Source organism: Plecotus auritus (assembly GCF_963455305.1).
Source record: "Plecotus auritus genome assembly, chromosome: 3".
In the NCBI taxonomy this organism is placed as follows: Eukaryota; Metazoa; Chordata; class Mammalia; order Chiroptera; family Vespertilionidae; genus Plecotus; species Plecotus auritus.
In genome coordinates this window covers 169,102,125-169,129,836 of record NC_137772.1, presented here as the reverse complement: position 1 = coordinate 169,129,836, position 27,712 = coordinate 169,102,125, and the positions used below count along the sequence as shown (strand labels likewise).

General features: G+C 42.0%; 1 protein-coding gene across 22 annotated transcripts in view; it reads right to left on the bottom strand.

Annotated features, from left to right (window-relative positions):
• R3HDM2 (R3H domain containing 2) overlaps positions 1-25,966 on the bottom strand; it is a 212,756-nt gene extending 186,790 nt beyond the window's left edge. For 15 of the 22 annotated variants that reach the window (XM_080662995.1, XM_080663017.1, XM_080663012.1 and 12 more), the window contains exon 1: positions 25,631-25,927. The gene's annotated coding sequence lies outside the window, so the exon portion shown is untranslated. Of the gene's footprint in view, positions 1-25,630 lie in introns of all 22 variants that reach the window. The other 7 variants (XM_080663014.1, XM_080663001.1, XM_080663018.1 and 4 more) reach the window with 2 other exon arrangements.
• Positions 25,967-27,712: the final 1,746 nt, after the last annotated feature.

Sequence of the window (27,712 nt, the reverse complement as noted above, 5' to 3'; positions counted from 1 at the left end):
TCTTCACATTTTATCTTATATTCTTTTGAATTACTTATAATCCTATTTTAAAATATATTTTTATTTATTTCAGAGAGGGAGGGAGAGGAAGAGAGAGATAGAAACATCAATGATGAGAGAGAATCATTGATTGGCTGCCTCCTGCACACTCTAGACTGGGGATTGAGCCCGCAACCTGGGCATGTGCCCTAATCGGGAATGGAACCATTACTTTCTGGTTCATATGTCGACCCTCAACCACTGAGCAGGGCATAAATTATTTATATTTATATATAGATATTTATATTATTTATATTTCTTATAATGAACACAGATTACTTTCATAATTTAAAAAAATGCAAACCTCTATAAGGTTGAAAAATTTTAATTAAAAAATCTATTGTCCTGACTTTTATTTGGAAATATTGATATGAATTTGTGATATACTTTCTTTTTTTAAAAAGCCACCTTATTTCCTAGCCTTTTTCACTGAAAATGGAAAAAAACAATGACCAACCCACTAAGCGAATGAGTACTCTTGCACCCAGACTGTGGTCTCTAAACATCATTTCCCCATAAAGGAACTAGGATTTTGGGGGCAATGGCTGATACACATGCCCAGGAATGGAAATGTAACAGGTGATCTCAGAACATCATGTTAGCTAGAAAACAAAGAAGCTATCAAAGAGTAACAGGATCACAGCAAAAGGACATTGGAGGTTCCTATTTGCCAAGCTGAGAAAGTGAGACATCAATAAGGATAAAATTAAAATTGGTTGAAACACATAAATATGCTTAAATTGGAGAGTCCATAATAACAGTTAAAATAAAACTTACCAATCACCTTTGCAAGATGTTAACAAACTCATTATTTTGAAAATGGCATTTGTCTTGCCTTTTCTGCACAAGTTGTATCTCAGAGTAAGCAAATAGGTGATGAGGGGAAGTATATCTTTATAAAAGTACTAGAGGCCCGGTGCACGAAATTCATGCACGGGGTTGTGTGTGCCTCAGCCCAGTCTGCACCCTCTCCAATATGGGATCCTACCGGGATTGGGCCTAAACGAGCAGTCGGACATCCCTCTCACAATCCAGAACTGCTGACTCCCAACTGCTCGCCTGCCTGCCTTCCTGATTGCCCCTATCCGCTTCTACCTGCCAGCCTGATCACCCCCTAACCACTCCCCTGCCAGCCTGATCGATGCCTAACTGCTCCCCTGCCAGCCTGTTTGCCCCTAACTGCCCTCTCCTGCAGGCCTGGTCACCCCTAACTGCCCTCCCCTGCAGGCCTGGTCCCCCCCCACCAACTGCTCTCCCCGCATGCCTGGGTCTCCCCAACTGCCTTTCCCTGCAGGCCCGGTCGCCCCCAACTTCCCTCCTCTGCCGGCCTGGTGACCCTAACTGCCCTCCCCTGCAGGCTTGATCGCCCCCAACTGCCCTCCCTTGCAGGCCTGGTCCCTCCCAACTTCCCTCCCCTGCTGGCCATCTTGTGTCCACATGGGGGTAGTCATCTTTGACCACATGGGGGCAGGCATCTTATGTGTTGGAGTGATGGTCAATCTGCATATTACTCTTTTATTAGATAGGAGGATAGAGGCCTGGTGCATGGGTGAGAACCAGCTGGTTTGCCCTGAAGGGTGTCCTGGATCAGGGTAGGGGTTCTCTTGGGGCGTGGGGCGGCCTGGACGAGGGGTCTGTGGTGGTTTGCAGGCCAGCCACGCCCCCCAGCGACCCAAGCAGAGGCCCTGGTATCTGGGATTTATTTATCTTCTATAATTGAAACTTTGTAGCCTTGAGCAGAGCCAAGCCTCCTGCTTCCTCTGTGGCTGCAGCCATTTTTGTTGGGATTTATTTATCTTCTATAATTGAAACTTTGTAGCCTTGAGTGGAGGCCTGGGCCTGCCAGGGTGTGCAGAAAGCTTGGCTTCCTCCATTGCCGGGGAAACCCAAGCCTCCTGTTCACTCCTTGGCTGTAGCCATCTTGGTTGGGTTAATTTGCATACTCACTCCTGATTGGCTGGTGGGCATGGCTGGTGGGTGTAGCGGAGTGATGGTTAATTTGCATATTGCTCTTATTAGATAGGGTTTTAGCTAACATAAATTAAGAAATGATAGCCCTAACCAGTTTGGCTCAGTGGATAGAGCGTCGGCCTGCAGACTCAAGGGTCCCAGGTTCGATTCCAGTCAAGGGCATGTAACCTTGGTTGCGGTCACATCCCCAGTAGGGGTTGTGCAGGAGGCAGCTGATCAATGTTTCTCTCTCATCGATGTTTCTAACTCTCTATCCCTCACCCTTCCTCTCTGTAAAAAATCAATAAAATATATATATTTAAAAAAAAAAAAGAAATGATAGAATTTGAATATCACCATTTTTTAACCCTTAACGAAGTTCAATGAATGGGTGTAGACAATGATCAACAATGGCTTCTGACATCATAAAAAAGAGACTAATAGATGTCATACATCTCCCTCCTAATAGAAATACACTATAAAGTATTCTAGCCAAAATACTGAATCTGAACTAGCCAAAATACTGAATCTGAATCTGATCAAGTCTCTAGATGTAACTGCCAAATTTGAAGAAACACAGAGAACAGAGAAACATGTTAAATGACATTACTATGATGTTGATCACCAAATCCATCTGTGGTAAACTACTGAACAGATGACCTAGTTTCTTCAACAAATAAACTGCAAAGAAAAAAAAGAGGAAAAATCTTTTAGATTAAGAGATTTTAGGCCTGGCTAGTGTCGTTCAGTGGTTGAGCACCAACCTATGAAACAGGAGGTCACAGTTTGATTCCTGATTGGGGCACATGCCTGGGTCGTGGGCTTGATCCCCAGTGGGAGGTGTGCAGAAGGCAGCCAATCAGTGATTCTCTCTCATTATGGATGTTTCTATCTCTCTCTCTCTCCCTTCCTCTCTGAAATCAATAAAAAATATATATATATATATATATATATATATATATATATTAAAAAGAGAGATTTTGAAGATATATTGACCAACTATAAGCTATAGGCTATTTGAATCCTATTATAAATATATAGGCTGTTTACAAAATGATAGTACAGTCAAGGAAATATGAATATCAGAAGTGTACTAGTGATACTAAGTAATTATTAAGTATTTTAGATGTGCAAATGGTGTTGGTATTTTTTAAAATATATTTTTACTGATTTCAGAGAGGAAGGGAGGAGAGAGAGATAGAAACATCAATGATGGCAGAAAATCATTGATTGGCTACCTCCTGCACGCCCCCTACTGGGGATCAAGCCTGCAACCCAGCATGTGGCCTTGACTGGAATTGAATCTGGGACCCTTCAGTCCATAGACCGGCGCTCTATCACTGAACCAAATCAGCTAGCGCTAGTATTGTTTTTTTAAAGTCCTTTCTTTTAGAGATATATATACTGAAATATTTATGGATTAAATAATACATCCCGGATTGGCTCCAAAATAATCAGGAAGGGAGCGGATGGTAGAAGCATAAATAAAACAAGATTAGTCGTAGGCTAATAACTACACATGGAGGCTCACTTTATTATTCTCACTGCTTTAGAAAGTTTAAATTTTCCACAATAAAAGCCCAGTTCAATTTCTACCTCTTCTTTACCTTTCTGTATTAATTTCTCTCTTTTCTTTTCCATTTGTTTATACTACTCAATTAGACTCAACTCAATCCTATTGCATCCTGTTTATATTACAGAATCTAATCCATTATTATCTACTGTTGTTTTGATCATTAAATGTTCATTATTTATCTCCACAGCTAGCCTGTATGGTCCTTTAATACATAAAAATATTTTGATCCCACAGCCCTAGCATGATACTAAGCCGTCTAATGGTCCCAAGAACCTTATCTGACAATAAAGTTGTCTCTGAAAAACCCTGAGACCTATGGGAAAAATCCAATATTCTTCCCTGTTACCTCAAGTGCTACTTTATGCTAAAATTAAGTTTTTACTCTAGTAAAAGCATATAATATTGTCTTCTTCAAATTTTGCAGGGGTCCCTTTTGTGACATCAAAAAGCTAAGTCTCCAGCAAGTTAAGACAAGCTAATAATAAGCACAACAAGTTTTCTTCTCAGAGTTCAAATGGGCATATTTATACTCTTTCGCAGAAAAACAATTCTATACTTACTAGGTTTAAATAGAAATTTTGTTAGCTAAATGATTGATTAAATACACTGAAACTTAATAAGAGCTTCAGCTAGAGCATAAAAAGAGATAACCCAAAGAAACAGTCATAAAGCCAAGGAAAAAAAGAACTCTCCACCTAACTAGAGACCAATCGAGAGTGCTGGAGAGAGCCCTGGCCCATGTGCTCAATGGTTAGAGTGTCAGCCTGTACACCTAAGGTTGCGGGTTCGATTCCCTATCAAGGGCACATACCTGGGTTGCAAGTTCAATCCCCAGCCCCGGTTGGAGTTAATTTGGGAGGCAACCGATCGATGTGAGAGCTCTCTCTTTCTCTCTCCCCATTACACCTCCCTCCCTTCTACTCTCTAAAAAAAATTTTTTTTAATCAATGGAAAAAAATATCCTTCAGTGAGGATTAACAAAAAGTGCTGGAGAGGCCCTGACCAGATAGCTCAGTTGGTTAGAGCATCATCCTAATTTGTCCAAGGTTGCAGGTTCTATCCCCAGTCAGGGCATATATAAGAAGCAACCAATAATGCATAAATAAATGGAACAAATCTCTCTCTCTTCCTAAAATCAACCAATATTTTTTTAAAAAATAAGAGTGCTGTCCCTGCCCGGGTGGCAGTTGTTTGGAGTAGCAGTCACCAACCTTTCGGACCTCATGGACTACCAGTGATCCACAGGCCACCAGTTGGCGACGGCTGGTTTGGATTATCATCCTGCATACTAAAAGGATGCAGGTTCAATTCCTGGTTGGGGCTTATACTGGAGGAAACCAATCGATGTTTCTCTCTCACATCGATGTTTTTCTTTCTCTCTCTCTCCTACTTCTCCCTCTAAAATCAATAAACTTATTTTCAGATGAGGATAAAAATAAAAGAGTGATGGAGAACAAGTCTATAAAATATTTTCAAATATTGAGTTGATGTATTTTAAGTAATTTTTTTCCTCTAATTATAAAAGAAATCCATGTTCTTTGTAAAAAAAAAAAAAAAATAAGCAAAAAGAAAATAAAAACTATCCTGCTACCTTTTGCATAATATTTTGCCTCACTAAACAGTAAGCCCTTTGAAGGCAGCTCATTTCTCCAAGAAACAGAGACTCCTCTCTTCTAGAACTCATCTATAGAAGCCTAGCAGGAAAGCAGAGGGATGGTGCACATAGGATTAATTCAATAAGAGTAATATGGCCCGGCCAGCGTGGCTCAGGGTTCAATTCCAGATCAGGGCACATGCCTGGGTTGTGGGCTTGATCCCCAATGTGGGGCATGCAGGAGGCAGCCGATCAATGATTCTCTCTCATCATTAATGTTTCTATCTCTCTCCCTCTCCCTTTCTTTCCAAAATCAATAAAAATACTTTTAAATGAAATCAATATTTTTAAAAGAGTAATATGTAGATTTGTTTTTCAACATTTCACCATTTCACCATTTGTATAAATCCAGAATCAGAAAAAACATACATTCCATTTTTATGGGGTTTTCTTGGTTTACAATAATTTTTGGCATTTTTTCAAGTGTCCTTAAAACTTCTTACTATAGTAGCAACAAAATCCTACATTTCCAATTGCCAAATCAGGTAGTAAACACATCGTATTTACTTCATATGTAAAATCTTACTTTTAAAATTATATTTAAATTAGCCAAAATAGCTATTCCTTTTATTTGCTATTTATTTTTTTTATATATTTTTTATTGATTTCAGAGAGGAAGGGAAAAGGAGAGAGAGAGAGAAACATCAGAAATCATTGATCAACTGCCTCCTGCACGCCCCCTACTGGGGATCGAGCCTGCAACCCAGGCATGTGCCCTTGACTGGAATCGAACCCGGGGCTCTTCAGTTGGCAGGCTGATGCTCTATCCACTGAGCCAAACTGGCTAGGGCTTTATTTGCTATTTTTCATGTAAAGATCCTACCCAACTCCATCAACAGATTTTCACATTTCATATACAGTTAAATGTATAACTAAGTTTCTCCTCAGAATATCCTACACTTGCTCTTTCCAACTAGCAGCGAGCCATGGGCATCTCTCCGGACAACTGGCACAAGCACAGCAAGACCAGGGGCAAGAGAAAGTCCTACTACAAAAAAGTGAAAATAAAACAAGGATTTTTAATGTTGTCTACAATGCATCCAACAATGAACTGGTCCACACCAAGACCCTAGTAGAGAACTACATCGTGCTCATTGATAGCACTCGGTACCACTGGGCTGAAAGTAGGGGGTCTAGCTGACTTCTGAGGAAGAACAGAGACTTTAAACAAAAAATGATCAAAGAAAATTCAGAAGAAACACGATGAAAAGAAAAAGAATGCCAAAATCAGCCATCTCCTAGAGGAGCAATTCCTGCAGGGCAAGCTTCTTACATGCATCTCTTCAAGATCAGGCCCCAGGCCAATGTGGCACAGCAAATGGCTATGTGCTAGAAGGCAAGAACCGGAGTTCTAGCTAAGGAAAACCAAGGCCAGGAAAGGCAAATAAATCCCCTTCCCTACTATCTTAGCTTGTGTAATAAAGGTGTTTATGTTCATATATATATATATATATATATATATATATATATATATATACACACACACACACACACACACATATATATATTCTATACTAGTGTGAATTTATATACTTGCAAAACAATTCGTGTCATAAAATTCACCCACAAGTACCCAAGTGTAATGCTCACCTGATATCTAGCTCAGATGCATTACCTCATCCATCCAAGTGAAGTATCAGAACTATACTTATCAAGCAAAATTTGAAGAGACAGTGGGGAAAATAGTAGACAGCCTCCAACAATACACAGAGGAGGGGAAATTTATCCCTTTCACACCCAGAGCCTAGGCTCTAACAAGTTTTCAACAACAGTGAAGTAAAAATCTCAGAATAGTTTTGACTTTTCATTGGACTCTATGTCTTAATTAAGTAGTCTGGGTAACAGTGCAAAAATTAATTTGAAGCTATATTTCTTCTTCCTTAATCTGAAAAGCTAAATATTTTCTGTCTTGACTTAAAAGCCCCAGAGATTTCAATTCTGCAGGAGCTCTGCATGGTTCTAAATTTAGCCAAGTAACAGAAATAGTTGGAAAGCATGTAATTCATTTTAATATCTGCACTTTAATGTTGCCAGGCAGCTAATTTCTTAAATAATCTTAAAGCAGTCATCCACATAAAATAAATATATAAGCTAGACAATCAACAGATAGGTTAGCACCTAGGTTAAGTAAACTATTATCTATAACTTCTATCTATAACAATTTCCCTCTTCAAAAATATATTCTATAGCCTGGACAGTGTGACTCAGTGGTTGAGCGTTGACCCATGAACCAAGAGGTTGCTGGTTCAATTCCCAGTCAGGACACGTGCCCAGGGTTGCAGGCTAGATGCCCAGAGGGGGGTGTGCAGGAGGCAGCCAATCGATGCTTCTCTATATATATCCTTTTCCCTTCTCTCTCTAAAATCTATAATAATAATCTATAATAATAAAAATGTAATATACTAATTAGACAGGACAGCCGAACAACCTTCCGGACGAAGCCAGGGCTGCAAGGGCTGAGGCAAGCCGCCGCGGCTGCGAAGGCTGAGCCCCTTGCACGAATTTCATGCATTGGGCCTCTAGTATATTTTTTTAAAATATGTAGTCTATTTCCACAGGGATAATAGGCACGACTTTAAATTTTCAACAGAACATGCTAATTGCACAGTATTCCTTTCCTTATAGCTTACTTATCTGTTTCCACATCAAAAGAACATACAGATAGGTTTAATGGGTTTCACCTTCAGTGCACAATTTTTTGTAGAGACTGACACATCTGGTTTCATATAGTATCCTAAAGCATGACATTCTCACTCTGTTGGACCATAAGTGGTTGGGGTGTATCAGATACCAATTCTAAGGCTAATTCTATTTTAGATTTTCTTAAATCTAAAACCACACTCCATGTTCAATACAAACACGCTAACTTCAAGTCAGTTTCCTAGACTATATTCACAGACCAATATGCAATATGTGTGTGTATGCAAGTTTAGATTCAAAGCACAAAGTATGAAAGCTCTGGTTTAGAAGTTTTCCTTTCTAAGGAGATTTTAATTCAGACAAGATACAAAGAGGGAAACAACCCTTAAGTGATTACACCACAGTAAGGAAAAGCCTGGATTGCATGAGAGTAAGAGGACATGAAAACTTATTTTCACCTTCACATGTCATCACCAAGTTAGGAGGGCGGGGGGGAACCCCAATACAGATAATCCCCAACTTACGCTGCTTTGACTTATGATTTTCTACTTCATGGTATGAAAGTGATACTAGAAATCATAATTTGAATTTTGATCTTTCCCCAGGCTAGCGATGTATATGTAGCATGATACTCTCTCATGATGGTGAGCAGTGGCAGCGAGATGATTTTGCCCAACTATAGGCTAATGTCTAAATATTCTGGCACATTTAAGGTAGGAGAGGCTAAGCTATGATGTTCAATAGGTTAGGTGTATTAAATGCATTTTGACTTATGATATTTTCAACTTTCGATCAGTTTCTTGGGCAGTAACTACATTGTAAGGTGAGGAGCATTGAAGCAATACCAATTTTCTGCTCAATATCCATCTCCCATAGCAAGTCATTATCACTGCCTGTAGCTCACTTCATTCTGAGAAATAATTCAATTTAGACATTTTGTTATTAAGTACATCTGGGTCTTAGGTCTAGAGTTCACTCAATTTTTTTTTTTTTTTTTTTTTTTTTTACTGGAAATAATTGATCCCATGAAGATAGCTAAGGATAGATCATTAAGAATGAGAAGCAGTTCCCCACTAAAGGAATCAAGGTTCCTTACAGAAATTATTGATTCCAGGTCTGGAGCAAGTAAAGTACAATGTGAACTTCAAACATCTTATTCCAGAGTATAAGAAAGTGCTCAAAACTTGACCTGTTCATGTCAAAAGGGCATAGGAGTCAGTTTGAAGAGGCTCCCATTGACCAAACTATGACAATTACTATAATATTGAATATAGTCAGTGTGGGGTTTTTTTAAATATATTTTTATTGATTTCAGAGAGGAAGGGAGAGGGAGAGGGAAAGAGAGAAACATCAAGGATGAGAGAGAATTATTGATCTGCTGCTTCCTGCACGCCCCCCACTGGGGACTGAGCCCGCAACCCAGGCATGTGCCCTTGGCCGGAATAGAACCTGGGACCCTTTAGTCCATAGGCCAACTCTCTATCCACTGAGCCAAACCAGCTATAGTCAGTGTTTTTAATCTGTAGAGCAATGGATTGGAATATATCGAGATGTTTTTATTGATTTTAGAGAGAGCAGAAGGCAGAGGGATAGAGAGATACAAACATCGATGAGAGAGAAACATTAATCGGCTACCTCCTGCACAACCCCCTACTGGGGATTGAGCCTGCAACCCTGGACTATCTCCTGACCAGAAATCGAGGCAGTGACTTTTTTTTTTTTATTGATTTCAGAGAGGAAGGGAGAGAAATAGAGAGATAGAAACATCAATGATGAGAGAGAATCATTGATTGGCTGCCTCCTGCACGCCCCTGGGGGGGGTGGGGGTACCGAGCCCACAACGGGGCATGTGCCCTTGGCTGGAATCAAACCTGGGACCCTTTAGTCCACCAGCCGGTGCTCTATCCACTGAGCCAAACAGGCCAGGGCGAAGCAGTGACTTCTTGGTTTATGGGTCAATGCTCAACCACTGAGCCCCACCAGCCGGGCCCAAGTTTTTTTTAAGTATATAGAGTGACCCTCAAATCTATAGAGTGACTCTCAAAAACAAAAACAAAACAAAAAGAGAGAGAAATCAAGCTCTTCTTTACAGAGCAACACCAACTAGTAAATGTAGAAGGAATGAGAGAATCAATATTTGCTACCACCAATATAATAACTGATTCAGGTAATGGCCATGAAGGCCTTCACTCCAGACCTGAAATGACTGTCTGCCTCCTTCTTGAAACTCTCTCCTCTAAGACACTATCACACACACTTTATTGGTTCTCCATCTACCTTCTTGGCCTCTTCAATTTTCTTCCAGGGCTCTATTACCACTGTCAGTGTTCTCCAAGGCTCCCAGCCTTCAGCTCTTCAGTCTTGACACAATCCTTAGATGACTACAAGGTATATACTGTTGACTCCCAAATGTCTCTCCAGCCCCAATATCTCTCTCCAACTCCAGACTGGTACATCTAACTTCCTGTTAGTCATTTCCACATAGTTTCACAGGTACCTCAAATTCAACCAATCCAAAAACAAACACCTCACTTTTACTCCCAAATAAGCAACTTCCTGTTTGCCTAACATAAATAATGTCACCATCCACCCCGGGAGTCATCCAAAACTCATCACTTTCACCTCAATACTCACACACAGACACACCTCCAAGTCTAACAGATCTACCCACTAAATATCTCCTGAATCTGTTCATCCCTGGCAGGGCCACTTCAGACTCTACTTCTTATCTGGATTACTTTGACTGCCCTTAAACTGAACTGGACTCCAGTTTATTTCCTGATTCCAGTCTATTTCCCTGTCTAGTTGCTAAATTGCTAAAAGTGATCTTAAAAAAAAATAAATAAATCCTTCAATAGTTTTCATAGTTTAAGACAAAATTCAAACTTTTTAGCCTACCAAATAAGGCCTTCAAGATCAGGCCCCTACCTATCTCTCTAGCCTTTTCTCTAACTAACCCCATAAAAGTATCCTATGTCTAGACACATCCTATTCCTTAAAATTTGTCAAAGGCATCTTGCTGCTCTGCTGTATACCTCTACCCTTTATACATGCAGTTCCACCCTAGATTCTCTTCCCCATATTTCACCTGGCTGTTGTCAGCCCTTCAAAATTCAGCTGGATTATCACCCTGGGTCTTTCCAGATCTCCACTGTACTTCTAAAGCACCTTGTGCATTCCTCTAGCTCAGTGTTCATCAGGCTGCATTATCTCTGATTGATTTGTCTAAGCTCTTTTAAGGTAAAAACTAGGTCTTTTTATTTTATACCCCCCAGCACCTCATACTATAGCTATTCATATGAGGTTGAATTAATTAATCCATTGAGATTCAGTTCAAACTTTACCTCCTCTGAAAAGCTGAATCTGAGTCTGTCATTTAGAGTTAACCATTCCTCTTTCCTCTGCACAAGGTGCTTTAGAAGTACAGTGGAGATCTGGAAAGTGATAATCCAGCTGAATTTTGAAGGGCTGACAACAGCCAGGTGAAATATGGGGAAGAGAATCTAGGGTGGAACTGCATGTATAAAGGGTAGAGGTATACAGCAGAGCAGCAAGATGCCTTTGACAAATTTTAAGGAATAGGATGTGTCTAGACATAGGATACTTTCATGGGGTTAGTTAGAGAAAAGGCTAGAGAGATAGGTAGGGGCCTGATCTTGAAGGCCTTATTTGGCTTCATATTACATTTTATCACCACATTGTGTAACACTGTGACCTTGTAACTTATTTAGTTTTTTGTAATCTATAATAAAACACAAGTTCCTTGAGGATAGAGACAATGTTGCATTTATCTTGGTATTTCTAGCATATAACAATATCTAACAAATAATGGGCACCTATTAAACATTTGAGTAAAGGAATGAGTTGTTCTTATAAATTTTCTTAATACTAGGTATTACTTTGGAAGCAGTTCTGACTTAAAGATCCCTTTTTCTATCATACCAATAAAGGAGGACCAGAAACTAAGAAAATATCTTAGTAACAGAGAACTGTCCTGGGAAGAAAACATGTAAGTAATGTTTTTTCTAACAGAGATTAATAATAATAATAATAGGTTTCTCTGATTTCTAACCTAATACTATGATAGGCTCATAATGCACCAAAGCAGTTAAGTAACAGGATTGCATCTGTGTTAAGTGAAAAAAAGCTGGATTAGTAAAATGAAACAGTGGCAAGTGAATGCCTGTCATTCTTTTCTTTTCTTTTTTTATTGATTTCAGAGATGAAGGGGGAGATAGAGAAATAGATAGAAACATCAATGAGGAGAGAGAATCATTGATTGGCTGCATCCTGCACACACCACACTGGGGAACGAGCCCACAATCCTGGCATGTTCCCTTGACTGGAATTGAACCTGGTACCCTTCAATTCAGAGGCCGACACTCTATGCACTGAGCCAAATGGGCTAGGACAATGCCTGTCATTCTTAATTGAAAATCTAAAATTTTCCCAGGGGGCCTCATGTGTCAGACAGTATATATAGGTAAGGCTAAATGTATGTCCTCTACTGTAGGCATTAAGTAAAACACAAGTCAACAATAAATGACAGCATAGAGTAAATAGAAGAGAATCTCATGGCCTAGGACACTTTACTACTCTGAAGAGACCCTATGGCTGGATCCAGCCAGTCTACTAAACTGAAAAGACAATTACCATTTCCCATATGAGGAAATTCATATGAGGTTTAATTAATTAATTTCAACCTGTAAGAAACTAAGAGGCAGGAAAACAGTTATGAAAGCAATGTTAATTCCAAAGAGAAAAAGGAAGAAAAAGATGGGGGAGGAGGCACACAGAAATAAAGCACCACTTTTTCTCTGCCAATCTTAACTTCATTGATGTTCTGTTATTGAACAGCACTGGAGAACATTATTTAGAGACTAGTAATCTGATCTGTAAGGTAGGCTATGCTTGCTGACTGTGGCCACCAAACAGGTATAAATAAATCCCAGCTACATGGAAAGTGTGCTCATTTTGAGAAGGCTAACCCCTATTTTGTAAAACTACTATTTGGAATTCTCTGCTGTTTTTTTAGACGGACTCCTATTCTAAAAAAATAACTTTGCTTTCTAGCCTGCTTTAGCCTGCTTGAATAATGAGGAAGATAAACTTAGCTATCTGACCTTGTAGGCCAGAGACTAGATATGCCCATACTCTCAATGCCATGCCAGGTGCATTTTTTAATTGGATAGAACTGCGTTGTTTTCAAGGCCAGCAGCAGGATAACCACTAAGTGCACATAGGGCTGGCTCTTTAATAAAAAGGGAAGTTCTGCTTGTAGTCTTGCTTAGAATTTGAATTCATTTTCTCTAAGCCCACCGGTGAATGAAGTGTGACTCCAAACTCTCCGAGCATTGTTTGATTATTCCGGTTCTCTGTAACAATTTAATATCTGCAAAAACCTCTTTGTCCTTTTGTATTATCTACTAACTATAGGTGGAGTAAAATATTGAAGCTAGCCTAAGAAAATTCATTAAATATAGCTTTAATCTCAAGTGTCTACATTTAAATCAATAGATGTATTAAGAAGTACTCAACCTTAATAGATATCTCCAAAAGTCAAGTTTTCTTCTACCATAAAATAAACTATCAACTCCATTTTACATATAAAGACACTGATTCAGCAGAGTTAATAAGGATTAACTCAGCAAAGCCTCAGAGAACTTCAAACAGGGTTAAAAAGTCAAAGTTTTAAGCATTGGTTCTGATTTTACTCCCTCATAAAGCCTACAGAGAAATCAAGCAGGTTTCCATAGTCCTCCTACCATACTGTTCAAATAACTTAAATTTTCAGCCATCGTGGACATTTAGTTAAAAAAATAAAGAAATATTTCTGCACTATTATATTCCAAGTGCAAACCATCTTGGTCTTCCCATTTCTTCATAGTCAAAAATATTGCTAGGATGGAGAGTAAAACACAAAGAATAAATTTTAAATCAAACAACTCTGAAGGAAAATTTGATGTGGGATAATTAATATAAGGTTGAAGATACCTTGATAATGGAAAATGTACTACTCTGATGGTACAGCAACAAGAGCAAAAACTTACTTTAGCACAACTGGCAAAATCACAATCTAGAACATATACCTCTAGAACATAAGCTTCAAATAATCCAATTTCTTTCTTTCCTATTCTTGTCCATACAGCTAGTAGAGGAATAAGACAAAAATCACATGTTCTAGAAAGCTCTTTTGGCACAAGAGAGATCACGATCCTAGCAAATTTAACTTCAGTTTGAGCAAGAACTCAGAATGAAATGTACAGAGAAAACTATGGTAAAGACAAAGAGGAACCAAGCTTTGTGGGAACTGGTTCAAAGAGGCAGAGAAAATGAGAGGTTTGGGATGCCCTGGAAGGGTACCAGAACATTATACTCAAACCAGTGAGGGTTTTGGTTCTTGTTGTTTTGGGGTAGAGAGGCACTCAGGGGAAGATAAGGTGAAAGAACAGGGAGAGTGAAAAAATAAGTACTTCATCTGTAGCTGAAGTCTACCCCTTAAATCAAAGTGAAAACAGCAAAGTATAAGGCAGCCCCCAGATTTTTTTTTTTTCAAGCCCTGGCTGGGTGGTTCAATTGGTTGGGTTGGAGCATCATCACAAACACCAAAAAGACTGCAGGTTCGATTCCCAGTCAGGGCACATGCCTAGGTTGCATGTTCCATCCCCAGTCAGGGCTCAGGAGGCAACGGTATCAATGTTTCTCTCTCACATTGATGTTTCTTTGTTTCTTTCTTTCTATCTTTCTCCCCGCAACCACACACACACACCCCTTCTCCCCCTTCTCAAATCAATAAACATGTCTTCAGGTGAGGATAAATAAATAAATAAATAAGCAAACAAATAAACCTAGCCTTTATACTGGAAACAAGAAGACATTAAAACGCTTTAAGCAGGATGACCACTGGCATGGCTCATAGGCATGGTTGAGCATGACCTATGAACCAGGAGGTCACAGTTCAATTCTGGGTCATGGTACAGGTCCGGTTGCAGACTTGATCCCCAGTAGGGGATGTGCAGGAGGCTGCTGATCAATGAATGCTCTCTCATTATTGAAGTTTATATCTCTCTCTCTCCCTTTCCCTTCCTCTCTGAAATCAATAAACATCATCCTATCTAATAAAAGAGTAATATGCAAATTGACCATCACTCCAACACACAAGATGGCTGCCCCTATGTGGTCAAAGATCCTGCCCCCATGTGGACACAAGATGGCCAGTAAGGGAGGGCAGTTGGGAGGGACCAGGCCTACAAGGGAGGGCAATTGTGGGCAGTCAGGCCAGCAGGGGAGGGCAGTTGGGAGGGACCAGGCCTGCAAGGGAGGGCAGTTGGGGGTGACCAAGCCTGCAGGGGAGGGCAATTAGGGGCAATCAAGCTGGCAGGGAAGCAATTAGGCATCCATCAGGCTCTCAGGGGAGTGGTTGGGGGTGATCAGGCTGGCAGGCAGAAGTGGTTAGGGGCAATCAGGAAGGCAGGCAGGTGAATAGTTGGGAGCGAGCAGTCCTGGATTGTGAGATCGGGCCTAAACGGGCAGTCGGACATCCCTCGAAGGGTCCCAGATTGGAGAGGGTGCAGGCTGGGCTGAGGGACACACACTCCCCCCACCTCATGCACGAATTTCGTGCACCAGGCCTCTAGAGTGTGTGTGAGTGTGTGTGTGTGTGTGTGTGTGTGTGTGTGTATTTTTTTTTAATGCTTTAAGCAGACGATAACAGATTTAGTTTTCTTTAGCTAAAGCAGGGGTGGGGAACCTTTTTCTGCCAAGGGCCAACTGGATATTTATAACATCATTCAGAAGCCACACAAAATTATCAACTTAAAAATTATCCTGCTATATTTGGTCAAACATTTAATTAACTCACCCCTAATGCCTTGGCAGAGCCAGAATAAATGATACAGCCTGTGGGCCGGATGTTCCCCACCCCTGAAAAGTGTACAGAACTAAATGAAAGACTGGAAGCAAAGCTAGGGCAGGAGGGCCAGTTAAAAGCCATCAATTATCCAGATGAGAGAGGATGGTCTCCAGAATTAAGGAAGTGGTGATGTTGATTGAGAAAACTGAAGAGTCAAGAAAGACTGAGCAGATAAAGAGTCTACGTAATTTTATGATTATTGATATTAAAGGGTAAGAACGACTCAAGAATGACATCCTGGTTGCTGGCTTATGCAACTAGGTGGCATCTTGAACCAAAAAAAAGGATTCAGAAAGAAAAACACATTTCCAAGAAAAAATTATTTTTGCTTTGGTCACGTTGAATTTGAAGTGCTGTGTGACAGTCAAATGGCGATGTTCAAGAAACCACTAAATAGACAAGCCTAGAGCTCAGACAAGAGATCAGAACTGGACACAGAGACTCACAAATTGTCAGTTTATAGTAACAAATGCTAAGTAAAGCCATCAGGGTGGCTGAGGCGAACAGATTGTGTAAAGCAATGATTTTTAAACACAACTGAGCGACATCAGAAACATCTGGAATGTTTGCTAAAATACAAACACCTAGACTCCATTCCAAGCCTGCTAAATCAAAACCTCTGGGACTAAGACCCAGGAACCCACACTTCATTCATTCATTTCATAAATGTGTGCTGAGTGACTATTCTAGGCACTAGGAATATAGCAATCATAATAGAAATAAGGTCCTGTTCTCATAGGGTTGAAGTTCTAGGTGTGAGCCAGACTACAGACAAGAAAACAATGTAACTTAAGATATTGGCAAGTGCAATGGAGATAATAAAACAGAAGAATGTCATGAAGCACAAAGAGGAGGTTAATATTTTGGATAAGGTAGTCAGGGAGTCTATGGAGAAGTTATTTGAACTGTGACTTGAATGATGAAAAGAGATAAGTCAATTGAAGATCTGGAAAAACAGCATTTCACTCAGAAAGAATTATAAGCACAAAGACCTTGGGGCAGAAAAGAAAGTTACTATGGCTAGAGCTAGTAAGAACAGGAAAGTGTGGTACAAAGTAGGTCAGAGAGTATGGCAGGGGCCAGGTCATGAAGACTTTTGTTAGCCACATTCTTAAATTCTCCAAGAGATGCTTATGCTGTTAAGGTTTAAGAATTAGAAGTAGAAAGAGAGACTACAAAAGAAATCCTGAGGAAAATACACATTTAAGAATGAGCAGGAGAAAAAAAGCCACCAGGAATGCAAGTGGGTAAGAAAAGTCATGTCAATGAAACATTTCAAGAAAGAGAAGGATCAACCGTGAAGAAGGTAAGGATGAAAAGAGGTCCATTAGACTTAACAACAGATCTACCATGTTCTTCCCAATGATTTTGATGGCTGCTGGGAGCTGCATCCATCAATAACATTAGAAACCGTAAGTGATCATTTAGTCACTTGTATCTACATTCACCTGCTACCCATCCATAGCCCACTCTTTCCTGGAAGTTATCAACTGAGTACTATCCTAGATTCTCTTCTTCCCTTCTCCAACAGAATCACAAAGGAGGGTAAGGCTAAAGAACAACTTCTGAGTATAGAGAGAAAAATGTATTTCAAATGTATCCATTATTAAGTTTAGATTGTCACTGCCTTGATTACTTTCCTCCTGGTTCTGTTATGAAACTTACAGAACCTTTCACAAGTCTGAAACACCCTTCTCCAAGGGATGAAGAATTAATTACCTGGTACCCAGAATGCTGCTCACATGCCAAAACCATGCATAAATTCTTACAACTGACATGTAAAAAATATATATATATATATACTTCCCCTACAAAAAATATGAACTGCACACTTGGAAAATCTAAACTTTTAATATAATTACTAAGACCACTTTAAGGTCCAATGAGCTTTTAGGAAAGAAAAAAAATGCTTTGCAGATATGAAATATGGTTTTGATCATTATTAATAACTAGAGGCCTGGTGCACAAAATTTGTGCATGGGGGGGGGGATGTCCCTCAGCCCAGCCTGCACACTCTCCAATCTGGGACCCCTCGAGGGATGTCCGACTGGTCGTTTAAACGAGCAGTCGGACATCCCTCTCACAATCCAGGACTGCTGGCTCCCAAATGCTCGCCTGCCTGCCTTCCTGATTGCCCCTAACCACTTCTGTCTGCCAGCCTGATCACCCCCTAACCACTCTCCTGCCAGCCTGATCGATGCCTAACTGCTCCCCTGCCAGCCTGTTTGCCCCTAACTGCCCTCCCCTGCAGGCCTGGTCACCCCTAACTGCCCTCCCCTGCAGGCCTGGTCCCCCCCAACTGCTCTCCCCTGCAGGCCTGGGTCCCTCCCAACTGCCTTTCCCTGCAGGCCTGGTCGCCCCCAATTTCTCTCCTCTGCCAGCTTGGTCACCCCTAACTGCCCTCCCTGCAGGCTTTGTCGCCCCCAACTGCCCTCCCCTGCTGGCCTGATCGCCCACAACTGCCCTCCCTTGCAGTCCTGGTCCCTCCCAACTGCCCTCCCTTGCTGGCCATCTTGTGGTGGCCATCTTGTGTCCACATGGGGGCAGGATCTTTGACCACATGGGGCCAGCCATCTTGTGTGTTGGAGTGATGGTCAATCTGCATATTACTCCTTTTTAGATAGGAGGATAGAGGCCTGGTGCACGGGTGGGGGCCGGCTGGTTTGCCCAGAAGGGTATCCCGGATCAGGGTGGGGGTTCCCTTGGGGTGTGGGGCAGCCTGGGTGAGGGGCCTGTGGTGGTTTGCAGGCCGGCCATGCCCCCTGGCGACCCAAGCGGAGGCCCTGGTATCTGGGGTTTATTTATCTTCTACAATTGAAACTTTGTAGCCTGGAGCGGAGCCAAGCCTCCTGCTTGCTCTGTGGCGGCAGACATTTCTGTTGGGATTTATGTATCTTCTATAATTCAAACTTTGTAGCCTTAAGCGGAGGCCTGGGCCGGCCAGGGCTGCAGAAGCTTGGCTTCCTCCATCGCCGCGGGCAACCCTAGCCTCCAGCTCTTTCCAGCTCCGTGGCTGCCGCCATTTCTGTTTGGATTTATGTATCTTTTATCATTGAAACTTTGTAGCACTGAGTGGAGGCCTGGGCTGGCAAGGGCAGCCGGAAAGCTTGCCTTCCTCCATTGCTGGGGAAACCCAAGCCTCCCTCCTGCTCTTTTGGGCATAGCCACCTTGGTTGGGTTTCTTTGCATATTCGCTCCTGATTGGCTGGTGGGCGTGGCTTATGGGTGTAGCGGAGTGATGGTTAGTTTGCATACTGCTCTTTTATTAGATAGGATGAACACTGTAGCACAAATGTTATAACCATGGCATATACAAAAAGCATCTACACAAAAGAAGATAATGAACCAAGTGGCAGAGAAAACTAGTTAATGTAATTAAAAACATCTATCTCTATTCTGTACATCAGAAAATAATTATACAGAAGACTAATAGCAGGCCCAGCCAGTGTTGCTCAGTGGTTAAACGTCAACCTATGAACCAGGAGGTCACAGTTTGATTTCTGGTCAGGGCACATGCCGGGGCTGCAGGCTCAATTCTGCAACTGATCAATGATTTTCCCATCATTGATGTTGCTATCTCTCTCTCCCTCTCCCTTCCTCTCTGAAATCAATAAAAGAATTTTATATATATATATATATATATATATATATATATATATATATATATGTTTTTTGTTTTTTTTATCTTTTTTAAAGAAGACTAAGAGCCGGAGCAAAAATACCTCCAAAAGATACAACTTGACTAGCCTGCAGACCATCTTTTTCTCTTTCTTTTCCTGCAAGACTCATAATCAACAAAAAAGCTACTGGAAATAAATTGAGTTCTCTTAAACCCTGCTGATTATCTCACTTATCTTTACACTTCTTGCTCTATAGGATAAGAACTTCAGAATAACGATGAATGCAAAACTATAGTTTTTATTTGCTTGCAGTCTTCAATACAAACACACACACACAAAACACTATAAAACATACTATAAATGCCTATAGATAAATGAAAGAATCAAAACATTGGTCTAAATTAAGGAAGAGACCTTACGAAAGCACTTAATAACCCGCTTCATTTTTTTTCCGCAAGAAAATACCCAGAAAGGCCTGAAAATAATTTCCCAGGAAATAATCAGTCTTTGACAATTCAAAAAGTCACAGTGTGACAAGTAATTAAAGGAAGTGAAAAGATTTGTGATGCTTTTGTGGTTAACAAACTAAAGAGAAATAGAATAAAATTAGTCCTTTAAAAATACAAAGTGTTTTGATTATTGAGAGACATGACTACCTAAAGCTTTCACACATTTTCTCCTTATCCTCTCTCATCTATAGGCTGGGGGTTCCCAATTTGATCAGTTCTTTTTTAAAAAGCACAGGAAGCCCAGCATGTGCAGCTCAGTGGTTGAGGATCAACCTATGATGAACCAGAAGGTCATGGTTTGAGTCCCTGGTCAGGCACATGCCCAAGTTGCAGGCTTGATCCCCAGTAGGGGGAGTGCAGGAGATAGCCAATTGATTCTCTCATCATGGTGTTTCTACTTCTCTCTCCCTCTCCCTTCCTCTCTAAAATCTATTTTAAAAAAAATTTTTTTTAAAGCACAGGAAAGTACTCTAGGAAACTTATTATCAAAACAAGAAGCTGAAATAGCTTTCTCAGTATGGGCTCTAACACCTGGACTGTACAACTCACAAGAAATCCTGCAGAAAAGCAAAAAGAACACCTGGATTTAGGAAGCATCCCAGAATCTTTCCTTTCATACATCCCATATAAAAATAATAAAATCACTGCAGATTATAATTATGGGCTTTCACATCAATTTTTTTAAAGTGTGGAGAAAACAGATATATGCTAAGGCAATCTAAGGGAAGTCAAAGAGGAGTTAAAATAGATTGCTTACAAAATCTTTCCTATCTATACTTGTTTTCACAAATAAACTCAAACATACGAAGGAATGAACATGGTAACTTCACTGGAGAGGTGGAACAGGTACTACACTGCTAAATTGGTAAGAACAAAAGTTAACCACTAAAAGACTATTAAGTGGAATGTTTTCTACACAGAGGGTAAGAAGGATACAACTAGAGGGAAATACTGAGGCCACTGTATGAAGAAAGTCTCTAAAATTAGACGCACCAACTGTACTCATGTACACATATTCAAGCCATGAGTCCAGTTATTTTTCCTACTTGTAAATTGGTAACACATTCCACAGAGGAACACTCAAGAGTCCCTTATCCAATCTTACAAGGAGGCATAGAAAAACCTTAACACCCCCTCCCCCTCACACACACACACAGTTTCATAGAATTCTCTCCTCTGTACTTCCTGGGACCATGTAACCAAAATAAAACACTTTTTATCCTTTCCCCCAAATATGCTTTTTCCTGAAAGCTTTCCTTGAGTTCCTGAAGAGATCTGACACAGGAATAAGCACTGCATCATTCAGAAACTGTTACCTACTCTGAACCGCTGTTAGCACTCAGTATCTATATATATAAAAAGCCAGTGACAGGAAAGCCGTAATGACCTGAACGACCAGTGGCTATGACACCCACTGAGGCCAGCGAACCAGCCTGATTGGGGGGGGGGGGGGGGGGCAGCTGGCCAACCTCCTTCAGCCCCTCCCCCTGGCCGGCCCCACCTCCAATGGGCCCCCACCACCACCACGATTGGCCCACAGCTCCTCCCCCCAGCCAGCTCCGCCCCCAATCAGCCCCCCCCACTCTGATCAGGGACAGGGCCTGCTGGCCAACCACCCATGGCCCCTCCCCCAGGCCACTGACCCCCAATCGCTCCCCCACACACCATTTGGGGGTGGGGCCAGCCAGCACACAGCCCCTCCCCTCTGTCAGCCCCACCCCCAATCAGGCTCCCAACACCAATCTGGGGTGAGGCCCGCCAACCAATCGCCCGAGGCCCCTACCCCCAGCTGGCCCAGCCCTGATTGGGCCAACCTCTCACCATCTCCTCCTCCCATCAGGCCTGGTCCTGATCCACCCCGATTGGGGCCAGGCTGGCTGGGCCCCACCCATGCATGAATTCGTGCACTAGGCCTCTAGTTTATCTATAAGAGGTGTGAACATGGCACAGACTGTTTATCTCTGAAGCTTCAGAAAGACTTTCTAGAAACTTTGTGAAAGGATTAAAAAGGGGACAATAGAAGTCTGATAGAAGCTTCTATAAATCTGCCTAAATTATGTCAGAAAGTATTCACCAAATGAGAACTACTAATTTATTTCTGATGCTGTTACTTCTTTACACTAATAAAATCCAAATCAGATCCAGTCCAATAGATACAAGATACTCAATCTCTCCCACACACACACACACCATTCTCTTTGGCCTGGCAGCTTTCAATGTCCTGGCAAAGGGTTAAGCAAAAATCTTAAGGCTTTGCCACCAGCATTCCCACAGAGTTAAAAGCACTACCTCACCCCTTTGCCTTCCTAATCTGAAAAATAGTGGCCAGGACTGCCCCAAAGAGAAATCTTATCCAGGCCACTCTGGCCAGGTCAATGAAAGTAACAAATGAGTCAATCAAGAAACAAGAAAGGGCCCTAGCTGGTTTGACTCAGTGGACAGAGTATCAGTCCTCGGACTGAAGGGTCTTGGGTTCAATTCTGGTCAAGGGCACCGTAGGCTCCAGGCGCGTGCGGGAGGCAACCAATTGATGTGTCTCTCTCACATCTGTTTCTCTCTCTCCATCTCTCTCCTCCCTTCCACTCTCTCTAAAAATCAATGGGAAAATATCCGAGGGGAGGATTAACAACAAAAAAAGAAACAAAAAAGGATAAAATAAATGAGGGATAATCCACAGAACTCAGGGGGCCTGCTCCTTTTATCTTCAGACTTAATATAGAATTTAGTTGCTAAAAATGACCACAAAATGGAATTGAGATTAAAAGGATCAAATGTTGCCTATTACCGAACACTTCACCATTGTTAGAGGTTATTCATCGTTTTTTAGCTCACCTGCCTCTACATGAATGAGGAAAAAATGCCTAACCCATATTGCCCAGATTATAAATACTAATATCTTCAGTCTACTGAAAAATTCAAAGTGGAACCAGCTTGTTCAATTCTCTGGAGCCAAAGTGGTAAGGATGGTGATATCTCTCATTGGGGATGTGAACAAATCTCAAGGGAAGAGCCTCAAGCAGTTGGTAAAAATCTACCCACATGAGATGTGAGGTAATCTTCCTCTAAGACCACCAATGCCAAACAAGGTTCCCCACACTTGATCCTCTCTGCCTTCAAAGTGCTTTATTCAATGACCTGAAAGCCCAAGACTTCTGTCAAGAGAAATGTGGCAAGAACTGACAGAAGAAAAAAATCTCAATTTCTTCCAATAAATACCTTACAAAATCCTAGTAAAAATCCATTCCACACCTCCAAGGACAACCAATCGTGATCAGAAATTCATGACAATGATGCCCTAACCAGTTTGGCTCAGTGGATAGAGCGTCGGCCTGTGGACTCAAGGGTCCCAGGTTCGATTCCGGTCAAGGGCATGTATCTTGGTTGCGGGCACATACCCAGTAGGGAGTGTGCAGGAGGCAGCTGATCGATGTTTCTCTCTCATTGATGTTTCTAACTCTCTATCCCTCTCCCTTCCTCTCTCTGTAAAAAAATCAATAAAATATATTAAAAAAAAAAAAAATTCATGACAATGAGATAATTCAAGAATAAAACTCCTCTTTACCTATTTAGTCAAAAAATGTGTTAAGGCCGAAACCGGTTTGGCTCAGTGGATAGAGCGTCGGCCTGTGGACTGAAGGGTCCCGGGTTCGATTCCGGTCGGGGGCATGTACCTTGGTTGCAGGCACATCTCCAGGGGGAGGTGTGCAGGAGGCAGCTGATCGATGTTTCTCTCTCATCGATGTTTCTAGCTCTCTATCCCTCTCCCTTCCTCTCTGTAAAATATCAATAAAATATATTTTAAAAAAAAATGTGTTAAGCACCAACTGCATAAGTACTATGCCTTATGCTAAGGATATAGCAATTAACAAAACACAACTATCGGCCTTCATGAAGCTTCCTATCTAATGGGGGAGACTAAATATACAGCATGTTAGCCCTAGCTGGTTTGGCCTGCGGACAGAAGGGTCCCGGGTTTGATTCTGGTCAAGGGCACATGCCCAGGGTTGCAGGCTCGATCCCCAGTGTGGGGCCTGCAGGAGGCAACTGATCAATGATTCTCTCTCATCATTGATGTTGCTATCTCTCATGTTATAGGTTGATAATAGGTAAGGAGAAAAATCAAGCAGAGAAGTGTGATAGGATATTCAGAAAATGTATGTGGGGGAGGGGCTATGCAATTTAGATAGCCAAGGAAATGTCCCTGTTAAGTGTGACATTTGAATAAAGATCTGAGGAGGTGAGGCGACAAGGCTGTGCAGCTCTATAAGGAAATGGTTATCCTGGAAGATCCAGGGAACAAGTGCAGAGCCGCTGAAGCAGAAATGTCCTCAAGGAGCAGCCACGGACCAGTGCATATACTGGGGGGGGGGGGGGGCAAAAGGGTGCTACAGATCTAGGGCTTTGAAGGCAATTGTAAAGTCTGTGGTTTTTATTCTGAGAGAAAAAGGAAGCCATCTCCTCTTCTGACTCCTTTCCATTAAAAAATATCAGGCAGCCTATTTTACATAAGCAAAACTTTAAATTGTTTTAAACTGTGGAGATCTACAGTATAGATCATATAGTGGACTCAAAGACAGCTGGAACTGCAACTCTGAAATTTGACTTTTGCTGACAATTTATCAGACCTTCAAGAAAGGTTCTCAGGTCTCTCAAACCTGTGGAGAACAGCAACAGGGGAAGAAAAAACACAACTGAAGAGTGAACTGAATTAGCCCTAACCTACCACTTTCCACCACTAAACTTTGGTCTCCATGCCCCTGGCTCCACAAAAGGGGAAAAGAGAAATATCGGAGAAAGAACACAAAAAAAGAAAAGGGGAAAAAGCATTAGTAAGAAAGAAGAGTCACAAAACCAATTTAAGTGCCAATATGACGATTCAAAAATACAATAAAACGTTAGGAATTTGTGACATTTTAAAAGTGGAACCTCCAGTCTCCATTTTGCCCACCAACATCAACCAGGGTTCAGGCGTCTTCATTTTAGTTAAGTCTACAGGAAAAAATATATACAAGAACATTCATCCAACTGGGATCTGAATTGAAATTTTCCCTTTCTTTGGCTTAATGAAACTCTGGGGCTGTTATTCGGTCACTTATCATTATACAAGAACAGTTCACTATGAGTAAATAAATATTCTGTGGAATTACTAGGCTAACGGTCACAAATGTTGAAAATTTTTGGCTCTACAGGAAACCGAAATCGGTAATAGTCTTCTGAGGCTCGAGTGAGTTATGGGCTTAGTGTAGGCCCAACTTTTAAGCTCCAGAAACATCTCCCTGTATGTTCCAACTCAAATCCCTGTCTCCACACAAACTCGGAAACCGGCATGATCTGAAACACTCCAACACCTTTCCCTCCCATTTTTTCCAGAAAACGGAGACCCAAGAAATACATGGAGATAGTCACCCCCAAGCATCAAAAGGGCGCAAGTTTTTAGGTCCCACTGCACAGGCCACAGGTGGCGCCAGCCCCCCCACCCTCCACCCCGCGCCCCCCTTTCTCCGTTTTTCGCCAGCGTTTTCCCACACACTGGGGACATCTCCAGCCTCGGGGCCGTCCTTCACCAGAGACTCCGGCCATCACCCACTACCCCCGGCCCCGGGCAGCTCCAGCGCGGGGAACCCAGACCGGGGGCCTCTGCCCGCCGCACCGCGCGGCCGCCACGCCCCCTCCCCACGGGCCTCCCGCCCGCGCCGCCCGCCCCCCCCCCCGGCCAGGAGGTGGCCTCACCTCACGCGGGCCGTGGCGGGGAGGGCACCCACGTCTCCGCCCGCCGCCCGGGCCCACGGCCGCTCAGCTGCGGCTCGGCCCTGACGGCCAGCGGCAGCGCGCTTCTGGAGGCGGGCTCTTCTCGGCGGGGGTTTCCCCCGGGCCCGGGACAGGGGTGCAGGGGGGAACTGGGGCGGGGGAGGGGAAAGGGACTTGGGAAGGAGGGGGAAGAGGGGGAGAAAAGGAGGGAACCAAACCCGGAAAGGGAGAAAAGGGGGGAGGGGGGAAATTAGAAGGGGAAGAAAAGGCCCAGAGTCCGCCCCCCCGCTGCGGCCTGCGCGCTACGTCACCACGTCCGGCATACGTCACCGCGTCTTGCGCCCGTCGCGGCCCTGCTTGCTGTATGCCTCTGCGGGCCTGCAGACGCCCCGGACACGGTTGCCCACCTTCCAGCTCCCACCCGCGAGCACACTCGGTAGCTCAGTGTGTCGCTCTCTTTGTGTAACCTGTGTCTCAAGCTACCAATCCACATCCACTGGGATCCTTAGTCCACCTTAAACCCATTAAGCGTGTCATATTCACCCTAAATTTAAACATAATACTAATAACTAAAGAAATTTAAATTTACATAGCACTTTCAAAGCAGCCTTTGACTTAGGACAGTAACTCCTGAGTCCAAAAGAGCAGTTTTACAATAAAAATGTGTAGTATACATGGATAAAGATCATGTGGTAGGTAAATGTCCATGTTTTTCAGATGTAAAAATTTAATTCTATTAAAATCGCTTCTTACCACCACCTCCCACTAAAATAAGTTCTTAAGAGTCATCTTCAGTTTGCAAACCCGGAAAGGGAGAGTCAATTTAGTTATTGGTTACGTGTATTTAGATAATTTACCGACCTCAAAGAAGTGTTGTAGTCTTACATTGATAGAATTCGACCATTAAATATTTACTATGCAACAAGAACTGCAGAACATACTAAAAAACACTGAATTTTAGAACTTCAGAATGTATTAAAATGGAGAGTCCAGAAGGGCAGATATTGGCAGAATTTCTTCAGCACATTTAGAGGTGAGGGTACTCTGGCCCACAAACCTATGTGGTAGGAATAATAATAAACTTTTATTAAGCACTTACTCTGTGCCAGCCACTATAAGTGCTTTACAAAATTATTTAAATCTCAAAATTATGAGATAATTGTTATAGATCTGTAATCTCATATTCAAAATCCATAGGAGCAGCCCGGCCTGTGTTGCTCAGTGGATTGAGTGTCGTCCCATGCACCAAGCGGACGCTGGTTCGATTCCTCATCAGAGTACAAGCCCAGGTTGCAGACTTGATCTCCAGTAGGGGGCATGCAGGAGACAGCCCATGCTGGAGGCGGCCCATCGATGTTTCTACCTCTCTCTCTCTCTCTCTCTCTCTCTCTCTCTCTCTCTCTCTCTTTCCCTTCATCTCTAAAATCAATTTAAAAAATTTTTTTTAATCCATAGGACTAGACATGGATCAGAATTTAGAAAATGTCAAGTTTTAGAAAGGTAAAATGGTATGTAAAATGTATATTATGGCCTGGCTGGCGTGGCTCAGTGGTTGAGCACCGACCTATATGAATCAGGAGGTCATGGTTTGATTCCCTGCCAGGGCATATGCCCGGGTTGTGGGCTCAACCCCCGAAGTGGGGTACGGAGGAGGCAATCAATGATTCTCTCTCATCATTGATTTTTCTATATCTCTTTCTCCCTCTTCCTTCCTCCCTGAAATAAATAAAAATGTATTTTTTAAATGTACATTATGTAGTACCTCCAAGGGTAGCATCCTATAATCAAATACTATTTCTGTAGTAAAAAAACATATAAATAGTCTCAGAATGATTTTTAAAAAGACCACAAATAACTTCACTTCTGTTCAGGTCAGGTTTAAACACTATATGAGTTACCCCCACACAAAAAAATAATGTGGATTTTATTTTTTGGATTTTGGAATCATGGGTAATAATTTATCCCATTTCTCCAATGAAGGCACTAAAGCAAAAGAGGTTAAGTAACTTGCTAAGAGTCACACAGCTGATAAAAGGAAAAGATAGAACTTAACCAAAGTCATCG